This window comes from Leptonychotes weddellii, chromosome 7 (genome assembly GCF_054177405.1).
Source record: "Leptonychotes weddellii isolate Sample4059 chromosome 7, ASM5417740v2, whole genome shotgun sequence".
Taxonomy (NCBI): domain Eukaryota; kingdom Metazoa; phylum Chordata; class Mammalia; order Carnivora; family Phocidae; genus Leptonychotes; species Leptonychotes weddellii.
In genome coordinates this window covers 109078097-109093415 of record NC_138375.1, presented here as the reverse complement: position 1 = coordinate 109093415, position 15319 = coordinate 109078097, and the positions used below count along the sequence as shown (strand labels likewise).

Genomic DNA, 15319 nt, shown 5'->3' with positions numbered 1-15319 from the left:
CCCACCCCCCTCCCCTCTAGAACCCTCATATCTTAAAAAAAATTTTTTTTTTTTAATGATTTTATTTATTTATTTGAGACAGAGAGAATGAGAGAGAGAGAGCACATGAGAGGGGGGAGGGTCAGAGGGAGAAACAAGCTCCTTGCTGAGCAGGGAGCCCGATGCGGGACTCGATCCAGGGACTCCAGGATCATGACCTGAGCCGAAGGCAGTCGCTTAACCAACTGAGCCACCCAGGTGCCCTAAAGATCTTTTATCCTAAGAATTTCAGGTTTGTTCTTTAACCTGTATTAATTATGGAAAAATTAGAACATAGCAAAAATAAGGAGACCCAAGTCCTTTGCATTCCTGGCATTCGGGGTAGTTGCTGCTGCTTATTGGTGTTTATGTTCTTCGAGACTCTTTCCTGATGAGCATATCTTAATATAAAATAAAATCTAATAAGTGATGATGGCTTACATTTGAACGTTACTATTTGCCAGCACTTTACATGTATAGACTAATTTAATCCTCAAGAATCCATTTGGTTTTTATTATTGAACCCGTTGTATGGATGAGAAAGCCGAGGCCCAGAATGATTAGGTACCTTAAGATCCCATGGGTAAGTAGCCAAGCTGGGATCTGAACCCCGGCAATGTGGTTCCATAGCGTGTGCTCTTGGGTACACACTATACTGATTTGCAAAAGAAAAGGATGGGGGCGCCTGGCTGGCTTTGTCAGTACAGCATGTGACTCTTGATCCTGGGGTTGTAAGTTCAAGCCCCACACTGGGTGTAGAGATACTTAAAAATAAAATCTTAAAAAAAAAAAAAAAAAGAATAGGATAAAACTATTCATAACAAATTTTAACTTGCTTTTTTACACTTAATATGTTATGAATCCCTTTTGATGTCAATAGCTACATTCAGAGCACCTTTCAAAATGGGCAAGCTGTGGCGCAAGCAGTGCAAAAATGGAATGCTATTTTCTTATGTGGCCATTCTAGGTAATAATAATTATTGTATTTAAACATAGCAGACATCAGGGACGCCTGTGTGGCTCAGTCAGTTAAGCGTCTAACTCTTGATTTTGGCTCTGGTCATGATCTCAGGGTTGTGAGATCGAGCCCTGGCTCTGTGCAGGGCATGGAGCTTGCTTCAGATTGTGTATCTCTCCCTTTCTCTTTGCCCCTCCCCTCTGCTCGGGCACGTGCGCTCTCTCTCTTTCTCTCTCTCTAAAATAAATAAATCTGTAAAATAAATAAATAAGCTGACGTCAAGGCTCTGTGCCTCATGCTGTGCTGAGAGCTGTATGTGTATTATCTATTTTTAGCCTCATATAACTAGGGCTTCTTGGGGGGGAACAAGTTAGGATCAGGTGTAGATTTTCCAGGTTGTATCTCATTTCCATTAAGCTTCAAATTAGGTTTTTGTTTTTAACTAGCCTCCATGCCCAAAATGGGGCTTGAACTCAAGACCCTGAGATCAAGAGTCACATACTCTACTGACTGAGTCAGCCAGGTACCCCTCAAATTTAGATTTTTGACTTTATCTTCAAATAAGGTTATATATACAGTAATATTATTTTTGTGTGTTAATTTTAAAAACAACTTGTTATTTTGAAATAGTTTGACTCAGAGGAAGTTGCAAAAATAGTACAGAAAATTTCTGTGTATTCTTCACCCTGCTTCCCCCAATGATAATATCTTCCATAACTGTAGTACACTGTTAGAACCAGGAAACTGATGTTAGCATTTCCTATTAACTCAGGTTCTCCGTTTGTTATTAAAGTTAAATTGTTTTATAAAAAATAAACACAAAATACACGACAATTGATAATCTAGTTTGGTAGTTCTTTGTTGTTAAATATATAGGAGTCTCTAAGTGGTGGAGTCTGGGGCCTCTCTCCTGCCTCACAGAGGTGAATAGTGTTATTAGCTCCATTCAACAGGTAAGGGATGAGGGTCAGAGAGGGTAAGTCACTTGCATGAAGTCACACAGCTATAGTGAGCTTCAGAGCTGGGACTTAACCCCTCTGATTCTAAAATCCACTCTTGAGCCCCCACACTTCCCAGCATCTCTTCTGATTTGCTGGCTTTTTGGGGCAAGGCTCTGAATATAAGTAGGTGTATTTACATGAATCCATGCACGTGTAGATTTTTCCCCACTCTCCAGAGCTCCTTCTCTGAGACTAGAGAATGCCAGAGCTGAAGAGGACCTTGAGTGGGGCATTAGCCCAACGCCTCATTTAATAGAGAGCAGTTGCACCAGCGCAGGGGCCCATGTGCTGTGTCTCGAGTTGGCCCAGACCCCGGGACTACAGGCCACCTTCTTCCATAAACCCAGTCATTTTGTTGGTCTCCTTTGAGACTCTCCTCCAGTTGCTCATTTCCACATTTGCTGACTTACAGCCGCCTGGCTGTCAGCTTGCTCTGTTCCTTCCTGGAGGTGCTTGGGGAGCCTGAGCAGTAGTGGGCTGTGTTTCGCTTCCTGAACTTGTCCACCCTGCCCCTCTTCTCCCACCTGCCTGCCCAGTGCCTCTCTGCCCGTGCCTGGGACTCCAATGAAGAGCAAAAGCCATTTGTGTAGGAAAGATGCAGGAAACAAGATTTCTGTAAAGTCCTGTCCATGGGAAAAGATTTTTACCCCCATCCCAGTCAGTCCCCCTCTTACTTTACTGCCTTCTTTCCTACCTTCACTCAGAACTTGAGCTGCCAGTGCAATCCACTTCTGTAACCCAGAAAGCAGACAAAGCCCACCCCCTTGCCTTCCCAGCCACAGCCGTGGCCTGTCACTCAAGCGAAGACTATGTGTGAACTTTATCATTCCTGTTAAAGAAATCAAGGACTTGTCTAGTTGACCCCTGCAGTAACTCTGCCCAAACTTTTATTGAATTTTATGGATAGAACCATGGGAATGCAGATAGGATTATTCCAGACTTTCCACCCACCCCACTTCAGAAGTCCCTGGTGTGCCTTCCATTCTCGTTGACTTGATGTGTGTGTGTGTGCATGTGCACGTGAGCACACGTGACATGAACCTTTGTAGGCATGAGAGAGCATCTGGTGGCCCGCATGGATCTCCTGAGCAGTTGGGACCAAGCCCTCATTGCTGAAGCTTTTAGCCACTTCCGGTGGAGAAATGCTCCTGGGCCCTGGGCTGTACCTGGGAGGGGCCAGGATGGAAGGTGATGCACTCAGCGGAGTGCTGCCTGAAACTGCTGCAAGAGTTGGTCTTCAAGTGAAGCGGGGCTTGCTGAGTGGCATCACCCTCCTCACATCATTACATGCTGGGGCCTGTCGGGTGCTATCCTCACAGCCACACAGAGAGACCGTATTTCCTCACTGGAAGCCCCTCCAGCCTGAGAGGAGGGAAGGAAGAGGAGATTACCTTGCCTCACCGTTGGACCTGCCCAAAGCTCAGTATGCGGTTGAGACCTCGGGTATTCAGGGGTGGGCTACTGAGAGAACATTCCTGGCCAACAGGTGCCTGCCAGGGAAGGTCTTTGTGAAGGGTAACTAAGTGATAGAAAACAATGGCATTTCACTTGGCCTGGTTTTGGAAGTAGATTCCAGCATTTTTTTTTTTTTTTTTTGAGATTTTATTTATTTGACAAAGAGAGAGCAGGAGAGCACAGGCAGGGTGAGTGGCAGAGGGAGGGGGAGTGGGAGAGGGAGAAGCAGGCTTCCTGCTGAGCAGGGAGCCCGACTCGGGGCTCGATCCCAGGACCCTGGGATCCTGACCTGAGCCAAAGGCAGACGCTTAACCAACTGAGCCACCCAGGCACCCCAGATTCCAGCATTTTAATATTCATTCATCCTTCCCACTTTGTAGCATGCAAAGTGTAATACAAATGTGAATAAGACAGTCTCTGTCTTAAGGGAACCTGTTAGAAAGGCAGAATCCCAGGGCTCATCCCAGCTTACTGAAGCAGAGTCGGCATTGTCACAGGTCTATATTGTCTCCAGGTCCCCTGGTGCTTCGCATGCCCGTTCGAGTCCGCATGTTCTGCCCCTCCTGATTACTCCACCTGTAACATACATCACTCGTTGACCAAATAATTGTTCCACTAACTACATATTTGAGTTGGCACCTGTGATGAAATCTCTTTGTCATCCCTGTTAGAGTAGGATGGAATTCAATAAGAAATAATTTCAGTACAGTGTGATAAGCCTGCTAAGTGAGGTATAGGCTATGGGCTACAGAACTTTTTCATTCTCTTGATAAATTTTTGCTGTATACCGTGTACCTGGGGCTCTGCTAGCAGAGGGGTGTGGTGTAAGGTCAGACAAGCTTCCTGCCCTAAGGGGAGGGTGGATGATAAGCAGTAAAGAAACATACAAACAAGGTAACTACCCATGGTGATAAAATGCTTTGCAGGGAATAAATGGGGTGATAGGAGAGAGTGACGGTACAGAGGGCAGTCAGGGAGTTGAGGATCACGGGAGATAACTCTTGGACAGCACATGAAAGGCACTTGATAAGGTTATTATTCTTCCTACAACAGTAAACATTTTATCTGCTACCTCCCGGTTTTTAATTTGCAGCAGTACATGATGGATTTCTGTCCCCAAACAAACGTTTCTTTCCTTGGTGTGTGTGCGGCAGCCTAACATATGTCTTACCACAGTGATGGTCCATGGGCTTCCCAACCTCTCATCACAGAGTCCACCTATGCTGTCTTCTCTGCCCAAAACAAGGTTCTGAACTGAGCAGATAGGATTTCAGAGCCCTCCAGTACTCCTCCAGGCCCTGAAATCAGCTCTCTCCTAGAGTGGACTCTGATGCTTGAGTCAACCCAGCTCTCTGCTTTGGAGAAAGGACATCTTTTCCTTTCATGACATTCCCATCCTATCTTCCCTTGGAATCCGATTCCATACTGCCTTTTGAGTTGCACACACATCTCACTTGACCATCTTTCTAGCTATACCTGATCACACTAGTGCCTGTGAGTCTCTCTCTTCCCTGATCTACTTGAGTAGGAGTTGAATGCTTGCTCTTTGCCAGGTCCTGTGCTTGGTGCATGGAGTAAGTCCATGGGTGAAAGGATGCAGTCCCCCCCCTGGAGTGCAGGCAAGTAGACTAAGACTCCATTTACTGCATCAATCACAACAAAGGAAAATGCCCTCAGGACCTATGCTGGGAAGGAGACAGGTGCTTGGTACCTTGAGAGTCTATGGTGAGGGGAGCTGGCCTTGCTGGAGAGGGGTTCCTGGGAGAACCGAGGTCAAGATGCTAAGTAGACCTCAACTCAGTAAAGAGGGGCAGAGAAGCAGCGTATGCAAAGGCAAGGGGAAAAAAAGGGGTGAAATCCTCTTGGGAGCATGGGAGATCCCTGTCTGCATGCCTTATGGCTCCCCACATAGCCTGGCTGCTTCCCCCACTTCTAGCCTCTGTGGTCAAATTCAACAATCATTCTCAAACCTTGTCTTATTTGACCCGTCAGCAGCATTTGGCACAATTAATCATACCCTTCTCCTTGAAAAGGTTTTTTTGTTTATTGCTTGACTCCCTGGACACCGTGCTTTCCTGATGGTCTTCCTTCCTGCCTATCAACTCCTCCTCTGAACTTCCCTGTCGCAGTGTCCCAGGCTTTTGTCTTTGGATCTTTTCTCTCTTTCCTCACGCTAGCTGTAAATACCACCTCTAAGTTTATCCTCTCCAGCTCTGGCCTGTCGCCTGTCAGACTCATGTATCCATTTACGCGCTTGGCACTCCCCCCTTCAAATATTCATTAGACATCTTAAAATTAATAAGGCCCATATTAATTGTCCCTGCCCCCCAAATTTGTTCTTCCCAGTCTTCCTCCACCCCACTAAATAGTTATTCAAGCCATAAACCTTGGAATCATCCTTGACCTCTCTCCTCCGATCCACTCCCATTCAGTGCTTTAGCGAATCCTGTCTGCTCACCCTTCAGTGTATATCTGCGATCTTTGCACTTCTCACCACCTCCGTTGCTACTCTTGGTCTAAACCACCACTGTCTCTTGCCCAGACCATGTGGTCAACTCCTAACTGTGCTTCTGCTACTGGCCGTGCTGTTCTCAACATGGCAGCCCACATGGTCCTTCTCCAGTAAAGTCAGGTCATGCCACTCTTAGCTTAAAACCCTTCAAAAGCTGTACCATGTCACTAGAATAAAAGCCAAAGTCTTTACAGTGACCCATTTCCTCATTCCCTTATACACTGTTCTAATGTGTATAATGTCTATTCTCTTCCATGCGTTCTTAGAAAATGTGTGTAGTTAATTTATGTGCAAGTTTCTCAAACTTTTAATTCTATAATTATAATATATTTTAATATATAAGTGGTATTATGTCATTCTGATTCTTTTTTCACTCAGCTCAATGTTTTTAATTTCTTTTTGTTAATGTATGATAATACAACCAGCTACACCATGAGATAAAAAATTAATGCCATAATTGAATTAAAAAGGAGAAATGAAAGGAAATTAGTGTATAATAAAAGATGTAATTTGATATATAAATGCACAGGCACAGATATACCAGAACACATAATGAAATATGCGCTTTTAAGGAAAAACTTTGGATTTAAGAGAAGGAAAGATTTAAGTATTGTTGTGCAAACTTTCTGTAAAGCTTTTGGTATTTTCAAGTAAGAGCTAAACAGATACTATGTGACAAACTGTTTTCCCATGCGAATGTTTGGCAAGACATTTGACAGTTCTACGGAGCATGGTATGTGTGTTTCCTGTGCATTGTGGGACCTCTAGTGTTCCTGCCCTATTCCCAACTGTGACAAACAAAAGGGTCCCCACAGGTGTCCAGAATGCCTCCTGGAGATGGATCACAGACCTAAATCTAAAGCCTAAAACCATAACATTTCTAGAAGAAAACATAGGAGTAAAATATTTATGACCTTTGTTTAGGCAAAAAAATCTCAGATGCAACACTATGAGCCATAAACACTATGAGCCATAAAACCAGAAATGGATAAATTGGACTTCACCAAAACTAAAAACTTTTGCTTTTCAAAAGGCACTGTCAAGAGAATGAAAGGATAAGCCACAGAGTAGGAGAAAATATTTGCAAAGCATACTTCTGATGAAGGACTTGTATCTAGAATATATAAAGAACTCTTAAAACCGAGTAATAAGAGAACAACCGAATTTTACAAAACAATGAAATGACGTGAAAAGACACTTCATCAAAGATGTATGGGTAGGAAATAAGCACATGAGAAGATGTTCAACAGCATTAGTCATTAGGGAAATGGAAATTAAAACTGCAGTGAGATACCATCAGCACCTATTGGAATGGCTGCCGTTGGAAAGACTGACTGCATACTAAGAGTTGGTGAAGATGTGGGTTCCAGAATTCTGACAAACTGTTAGTGAGAAGGTAAAAAGGCTGCCACTTTGGAAAATATTTAATTTATTTATTTGAGAGAGAGAGAGGGAGAGAGAGAGAGAGGGAGAGAGCATGAGTGGGGGGAGGGGCAGAGGGAGAAGCAAACTCCCCATTGAGCAGGGAGCCAGATATGGGGCTTGATTCTGGGACTCCAGGATCATGACTTGAGCCAGAGGCAGTCGCTTAACTGATTAAGCCACCCAGGTGCCCCAGTTTGGCAGTTTCCTACAAAGTTAGGCATATATCTCCTATGTGATCTAGCCATTGCTCTCCTAGGTGTTCACCCAAGAGAAAAGAAAGCAAGCAAGCTGACTCGTATACAGATATTCATAGCATGATTATTTGTAATATAGTTGACCCTTGAACATCATGGGCTTGAACTTCATGGGTCTAACTAGATGTGGATTTTTTTTAAGATATTGTATTAAACATGGATTTTTTAAATTAAATTAACATGGATTAATTAAATATGGATTTTTAAAGATACTGTATTAAGATAAAATACAGTATAGTACGGTAAATGTGTTTTCCCCTAAGATCTTCTTAACCTTTTTTCTCTAGCTTACGTTATTTTAAGAATTATAGCATATAATACATATAACATACAAAATACTTGTCAACTGTTCATGTTATCAGTAAGGCTATGGTCAATTATTTGTAATTAAGCTCTTGGGGAGTCACAAGTTATATGCAGATTTGTGACTGTGAGGGGATTGGCACCCCCAACCCCTGCATTATTCAATGGTCAACTGTAGTCAAAATTGTAGTAAAACCCAGAAACGACACAAATGTTCATTTACAGTTGAAGGGATAAATTGTAATACATCCAAAATTCCCCTGGAGAGGTATTTCCCCTCTGACAACCTAAAGTCCAAATTTCTGAACTTCATGTTCAAGGCCTTTCAAAAGCAATTTTCATTCCACTTTCTCTCCTGACGTTTCCCCGCTAGATACCCTCTACACTGAGTCCTCTAAGTTCCCTGAATACTCTGCATGGCTTTAAAGGTGAAGCTTTACAACAGTAGTTATTAAGTCTTGGTTACCTGTCCTTTATTTTAGGTTTGTTTGTTTGTATTTGTTTCAGATGATCTATCTATCTGATCTCTACGCCCAATGAGGGCTTCAACTCATGACCCTCAGATCAAGAGTCTCATGCTCCACTGACTGAGTCATCCAGGCGCCCCTATTTTGGCTTTCTTATCCTGTCAAACTCCTACTGAAGGCACGTCCATATCCTCCAGAGTTAGAGGTTCCTTGACTTAAACCTAGCAGAACTCCTAAATAGGATGTAGGATTCATTTATGAGTATGTCTGCCCACCAAATTGTCATTTCCTCAAGGGCAGGAAATGAGACTAGGTCTTTTGGTTTTTTAATCCTTTGCACTTAATATAGAGCTTGGTAGACCACAGGTGCTTGGATGAATAAATGAGTGAAAGAATGAATTGGTGTTCAGTTCTGTGTTTTACTATTGAAAATAGTAGTCTTAGCAGCTGGGATGGTTTTAAATGTGAGTGGGATCTTTCATTTAACTGAAGAGAAGCTCCATTTCAGCACCATTACCAAAAGTTGTAACCCTATCATAGGGTATGTAATCATCTCATAGTCACTAGGACACATACGAGAGATTCTTATAATGTATATAACTATTGCAGCACCAAAAATAGTAACAACCCAAATGTTCATATAATGCAGTTCTTTGTGTTGGTTAAAAAAACTCCAGTCTTTTCAAACGAATGTGGAGATATGTAAATAAATACAATTTTGAATAAAAAGTTTCAAAACTATAGAATAGGATCCTGATTTTGAGAAAGAAAGCTGTATATGCATATAGATCTATATATATACTATGTTAGTTTGTACTTAGGAAAATCTGGAAAGATATTCACTGAGGAAGTTGGGACATGATGGGAAATTTTTTTTTTTTTTTTTTTTTCCTTTTAACTTTACATGCTTCAGTATTATTTGAATTTGTTATGAGCATGGATTGTTTTAATAATTAAAAAACCCACACATTAAAAATACATACACGACCAGTAAGACTTACTGTTATGAATTTATTTCACATACCTCCAAACTTTAATTCTTAGGATAATTTTTTTTAAGGTTTTATTTATTTATCTGACAAAGCATGAGCTAGGGGAGGGGCAGAGGGAGAGGGAGAAGCAGGCTCCCCGCTGAGCAGGGAGCCTGATGCAGGACTCGCTCCCAGGACCCTGGGATCATGACCAGAGCCGAAGGCAGACACTTAACCGACTGAGCCACCCAGGCACCTCAATTCTTAGGATAATTTTAACATTTTAGATTTATATAGCATCTTCCTAAATTGCAAGCTGTATTACCCTGTGATCTTATTTACACCTTCAGATATCTTTTTGGGGAGGTGGAATGAGGAGGGAACTCCAGGGCAGGAAGGGTGGATGCCATATCCAGTTGGAGTGTGGCCCGTGGTTTCCTCCTATTCCTAGCCCAGTGTGCTCTTTCGGAAAGCTCAGCTACCACCTGAATGAAGTAGAATGATCTAACTGCTTCAGTTGGGTAAGTGCACGGGCTTTGCAGTCACAGAACTTTTTTGACTTCTGGTTTTGCTGCCTATTAGCTGTGTGACCTTGGCCAAGGGTCTTACTAGCTTTGAGTTAGGTTTCCTCCTCTGCAGCATTAGGATCCGGTGGTATATGTGTTCTAGGGTGGTGGTGAGGCTTGGGTGTGAAGTGTTGCAAACAAAAGTGGTACTTAACAAAGGTTTGCTTTTGTTACTCTGTTACTGTGGTGAAGGAAAAATCCAGCGCCTGAGAGAAATGAGGCTAGATCAAAGGAAAGCAAATGACGGAGAGGACAATTTTTAAACGTATTTATTTGAGAGAGAGAGTGTGTGTGTGAGTGCTAGCAGGGTGAGAGACAGAGGGGGATGGAGAAGGAGAATGGAGCCGGATGCAGGACCCAATCCCAGGACCCTGAGATCATGACCTGCGCCTAAATCAAGAGTCTGCTCCTTAACCAACTGAACCAGATGGGTGCCCTGAAAAGGACAATTTTTAATATAGGTTGAAGATATAACTCGATTTCCCAGTTACTCTTCCCTGCCTTCTTTTTAAAAATTAAGCCTTTGTGGGGTACCTTGAAGGCTCAGTCATTTAAGCATGTGCCTCCGTTTAGGTCATGATCTCAGGGTCCTGGGATCAGGCCCCACATCAGGCTCTCTGCGCAGTGGGGAGTCAGCTTCTCCCTCTCCCTCTGTGTTCTCTCTCAAATAAATAAACAATAGTAAAAAAAAAAAAAACAAACAACTAAGTAAAAATTAAGCCTTTGCTGAGTGCCAGCAGATGCATCACTCCTAGCTCAGTAGGAATTGTAGGAAGGCCCGGAGCAAATACTCTGCAGTGTGAGCAAGGTGGAGAGAATTGGGGGCGCCTGGGTGGCTCAGTTGGTTAAGCGACTGCCTTCGGCTCGGGTCATGATCCTGGAGTCCCGGGATCGAGTGCCGCATCGGGCTCCCTGCTCAGCGAGGAGCCTGCTTCTCCCTCTGACCCTCTCATGCTCTTTCTGTCTCATTCTCTCTCTCAAATAAAGGAATAAAATCTTAAAAAAAAAAAAAAAAAAAGGTGGAGAGAATTGCATGGACTGGTGAAAAGCATTTATAGGCCAAGAGGCTTGGAAGCCGTCTCTGCAGTGCTGCAGTGACCCAGGAAGCCAGGCCCGCTCCTGTGCACCCAGTGGGGCGACTGGTTAGCCAAATGTAGTGGTGGGACCAGGGTACTAGCCCTGGGGCTAAAAGCTCCGTGAATTCCCAGGCACAGTCAAGCTTTCCAGTGGGCTCCTGGTACCTAGAACATCTCTGTGACTCAAAGTGCTTCTGAGAAATGGTCCTGAGCTGCTGTGTCTGCCTGGCAGAGCCATCCCAGCCTGCTGTCACCTTGGGGACAGAGGAGATGAATAAGGAGAGGCAGTTGACATGCCATTCATGTGGTGGTGCCCCCAGTGCTCCTTGGGTCTTGCTGCCTGGTATCCCTGGGTCTCTTGGGATGGCTGGCAGGTGCAGGTAGGGGGCCTTCTCCCTCAACCTTCACAACTGTGTGAGGCTGAGATGTGTGGCTCCATGAATGTGGGAGGGGCCAGCAAAGTGTTGGCTAATATAGACCCCTCTTAAGAGAAGTGTTTCGTTTGTTCTATGTCATGTTTGCAAAAGTGATGACGGTAATAGCTAAAATTTACATAATGTTTACTGTGTACCGGGCACTGTTACAATTGCATATATATTTTACATATTTATACATAGAATTTCTATATAAGTATGTTACATACCAAATTGTATGTTAAAATTTATATATATCTTTTATTCCTCACGGTAGCCCTATGAAATCGGCACTAATATTACCTCTCATGGTAGCAGTTTTTCAGATGGGGAACATGAGGCATGAAGTGGTTTAGTAAGTTGTCCAAGGTCATATGCAGGTAAACGGCAGAACTGGGACTCAAAACACAGCTGCTCTGGTTCCAGACCCCAAGCTCCTTTTAATACTCTATTGCATCTCAATTTGTTTGAACCCGTATTTCAAAACTGGGAAAATCTGGAGGGCTGGCTTCTGTTGACATATCAGAAGAACTGAGGACACGGGGCTGTGTCCCCTTGTAGTAACAATTGACTGGTGACCAGTAACAATTGTCTACATTACCCCTATCCCCACCCACCCATCTCAGGCCCAACTCTGAGTCCTATTCTCTTGGCCCAGCTCCCATACTTATTTGTACCTGCAGACACTTTCATTTTCAACCCCCAGCTTAAGGTCGTATAGAGTCACAGATAGGGGTATTTATAAAAATGTCAGGCTCTTTTCCTCCGAGATAGGGACTGTTTTCATCGCCATTTTCTGTGTGAGGTCTTTGCGGCGTGGAGAGGGCGAATACTCAGGTGAAGTAATGCAGACAGGGTTTGAGCTTTGCCTCGCCCGGGGTCTGTGCTTTGGTGACTGTATTCCTCCTCCCCTTAGGGTCCCACCTTGTTAGAGATTCTGTGGTAAAGTTGATAATTAGAGCAGAAGAAATTGCAGAAGAACTAAGTATGAAAAAGTCAGCCTAACAGCCCATGTCTGTTTTTGTCTGTACACAGAGTAAACAGCTACAGAACATAATCATTTCTCTGGACCTATTTGTTGAGTGGAGAGTAGATCAGAAAGTTTGTTTGTTTGAAGTAAGCTGTATGCCCAGAGTGGGGCTTGAACTCAAAACCCCAAGATCAGGAGTCCCATGCTGTACTGACTGAGCCAGCCCGGTGCCCCAGAAAGAGTTATTCTTGAAGAGAGAAATCTGAGAACGTTTCAAAAAATGAATTGGCATCTAGTATATGTTTAACATTTTTTAATTTACTGAACCTTCCCCCCCCCCCTTTATTATTGGACAAAATGGCCTTTTTCTAGCCAGGTATCACCGAGGAATTTTTTTTGGGTAAGAAAATGAAACAATAAAAACAACAACAACAAAAATCCTGTCCCATTTCTCAAGAAAGTTTATTTTAAAGTTCCCAGAATTCTCTTTAAGTGGTTTGAGATTTGGAGCCTAGTGATAGCAAGTACAGCTGAGAAATGCGGTTTTGGCCTAGTTATTGTCTAACCAGGTGGGCTGGGGTCCTTGAACTTTAAGAAGCTTTTGTGTTTCCAGCTGTACCTGGGGATTAGTGGCTTAGTCCCACCTCATGGGAGCAAGTTTTATTGTTACCTCTTCTAAGGCTGAAACCATAATGCCATGGTTTTTTACACAGCACCATCTGCTTCAGGATCTCAACATGCTTACTTAGAGTCCCCCCGCGCCACCCCCGAGTCCCTCTCTCCAAATAAGTCCAGTATCTGGAAGAGTGAATTCACTTTGGATGTAGCAACAGATGTGTGTGATAATATGTAAAATGCAATCGGTTGGTTATCAATCAGTTATATGGTCATTGAGCATCTCATACAGGCCAGGCATTGTGCAAGAGTTTGCAGCAGAAAGAAAGATAATCAAAATGTGGTCCTACCTTGGGGGACCTGGCTGGATAGGTCAGACAAAAGCATACAAAAAGTATGACAGCCTTGGGGTCCCTGGGTGGCTCAGTCAGTTGGGCATCGGCCTTCGGCTCAGGTCATGATCCCAGGGTCCTGGGATCGAGCCCCGCATCGGGCTCCCTGCTTGGTGGGAAGCTTGCTTCTCCCTCTCCCACTCCCCCCTGCTTGTGTTCCCTCTCTTGCTGTGTCTCTCTCTGTCAAACAAATAAATAAAATCTTAAAAAAAAAAAAAAAGTATGACAGCCCCAGAAAGTAAAATAAAAGGTAGTAATGGTAAGTAGAAGAGAGAGCACGCAGCCATGATTCATTTCTGAAGGAAGGCTGTCGGCGCGGAGTACTGGAGGTCTGAGTTCTCTCTGGTAAGGTCCCTCCTTGAGCAGTAGCAGAGCCCACAAGCAGTGTGTGTGCCGTGCAGTTAGAGGGGCACTTGGAGGGGGAACAAAGCTGCTTGTGTAAGCGCGAGGGGGAGTGCTCGTCTCTTCAGCGAGGTCCGGAAATTCATTCTGTAACAAAGAACTGTAATTCCAAGTCAATGACACCTTCTAAATCCTCTCAGACTATGCCCAAAATTATAGAGAAGGAATGGCAAGTTAGTTCCGTTCAGCCAGAACTGGATAGCTGTGTACTTGGCTCGAATGCCTGGGATCTAATGGAGATGGGACAGCAGCCAGGAGATAGAGCAAGTCAATACAGGACCGGGAGAACTCTGATGCTGGAACCGATAATGAGGAAGGGCCAGGGTTTGAAAGCGTGACCTCTCAGTCTTCCTGTGTAATGAACAGAGTATAATGGAGGGCTGAGATCTGAGACCTGGGCACCCCTGTGTCTGTGGCTCCCCAGCCTGGCTGCATCTTTGCATAACTTGAATAAGCTCTGTGGGAACCTGACAGCCTTCAGGCCACCTTTACAGCTTCCTGAAAAGAGTAGAAGGCAAGAGATCTTCTCTAAAGGAGATAGGTGTGTGGCTTTAGTGGTTGAGGACTTGAACTTCGGTGTCAAGACCTGGCTCCCCCACCGACTAGCTGTGTGGCCTTGAGCAAGTCACTCACCCTTTCTGAGCCTCAGAAATCAGCCATAAAATGGGAAGAAGAATGATGATAGTACCTATAGGGTTATTGTGAAGACTAAGATAGAGAATAAGAAACCACTTAGTGTAAATGGCACATGTGAGTGCACAATAAATCAAATCTTATATTATTAAAGGAGAGGATCATGAAGATAAATATTTTAAATGGCTTTTTCCTTCTCTAAGTTCTGGACCTGGATTAGAGACAAAGTGGGAATTATTCCATTCTTCTCCCTTAGTTCTCCATCTCTGTCTTTTTTTTTTTTTTTTAAAGATTTTATTTATTTATTTGGCAGAGATAGTGAGAGCAGGAACACAAGCAGGGGGAGTGGGTGAGGGAGAAGCAGGCTTCCTGCTGAGCAGGGAGCCCGATGCGGGGCTCGATCCCAGGACCCTGAGATCATGACCTGAGCCGAAGGCAGACGCTTAATGACTGAGCCACCCAGGTGCCCCTCCATCTCTGTCTTTGAGAAGATAAATGACTCATGCAACGCGTAGGGGGTAGGATGAGGATTTAGAGAAAGGCCCTGGCTTTTATGCCCTCAAAACCCAAACTTACTTAAAACTATAAAATTTCAACTCTCTGAAGGCATGGGTGGAAACGGCTGCTGAGGGACCAGAATATTTTATTTCTTGCCCCTTGGAGAATCTTAGAAATCTTAGAGCAATGTTTCTTAAACACTGACATGCATATTAGTCACCTGAGATTCTGCATTTCTAATAAGCTCCCAGATGATGCTGCTGGTCCTCAGACCACATTTTAAGTTACAAAGGCCTGAGTCCTTGGGTCCTGTAGCATAGTTGAAACATCTACAGCATTTTGGTGAGAATGCTCATCCAATTCTTGCTTGAATACTTCTTTTATTTATTT

General features: G+C 43.8%; 1 protein-coding gene across 1 annotated transcript in view; it reads left to right on the top strand.

Moving 5' to 3' along the window:
- Nucleotides 1-15319, top strand: part of LOC145722727 (uncharacterized) — a 184865-nt gene that overhangs the window by 69866 nt on the left and 99680 nt on the right. The gene's annotated exons all lie outside the window — the stretch shown is intronic.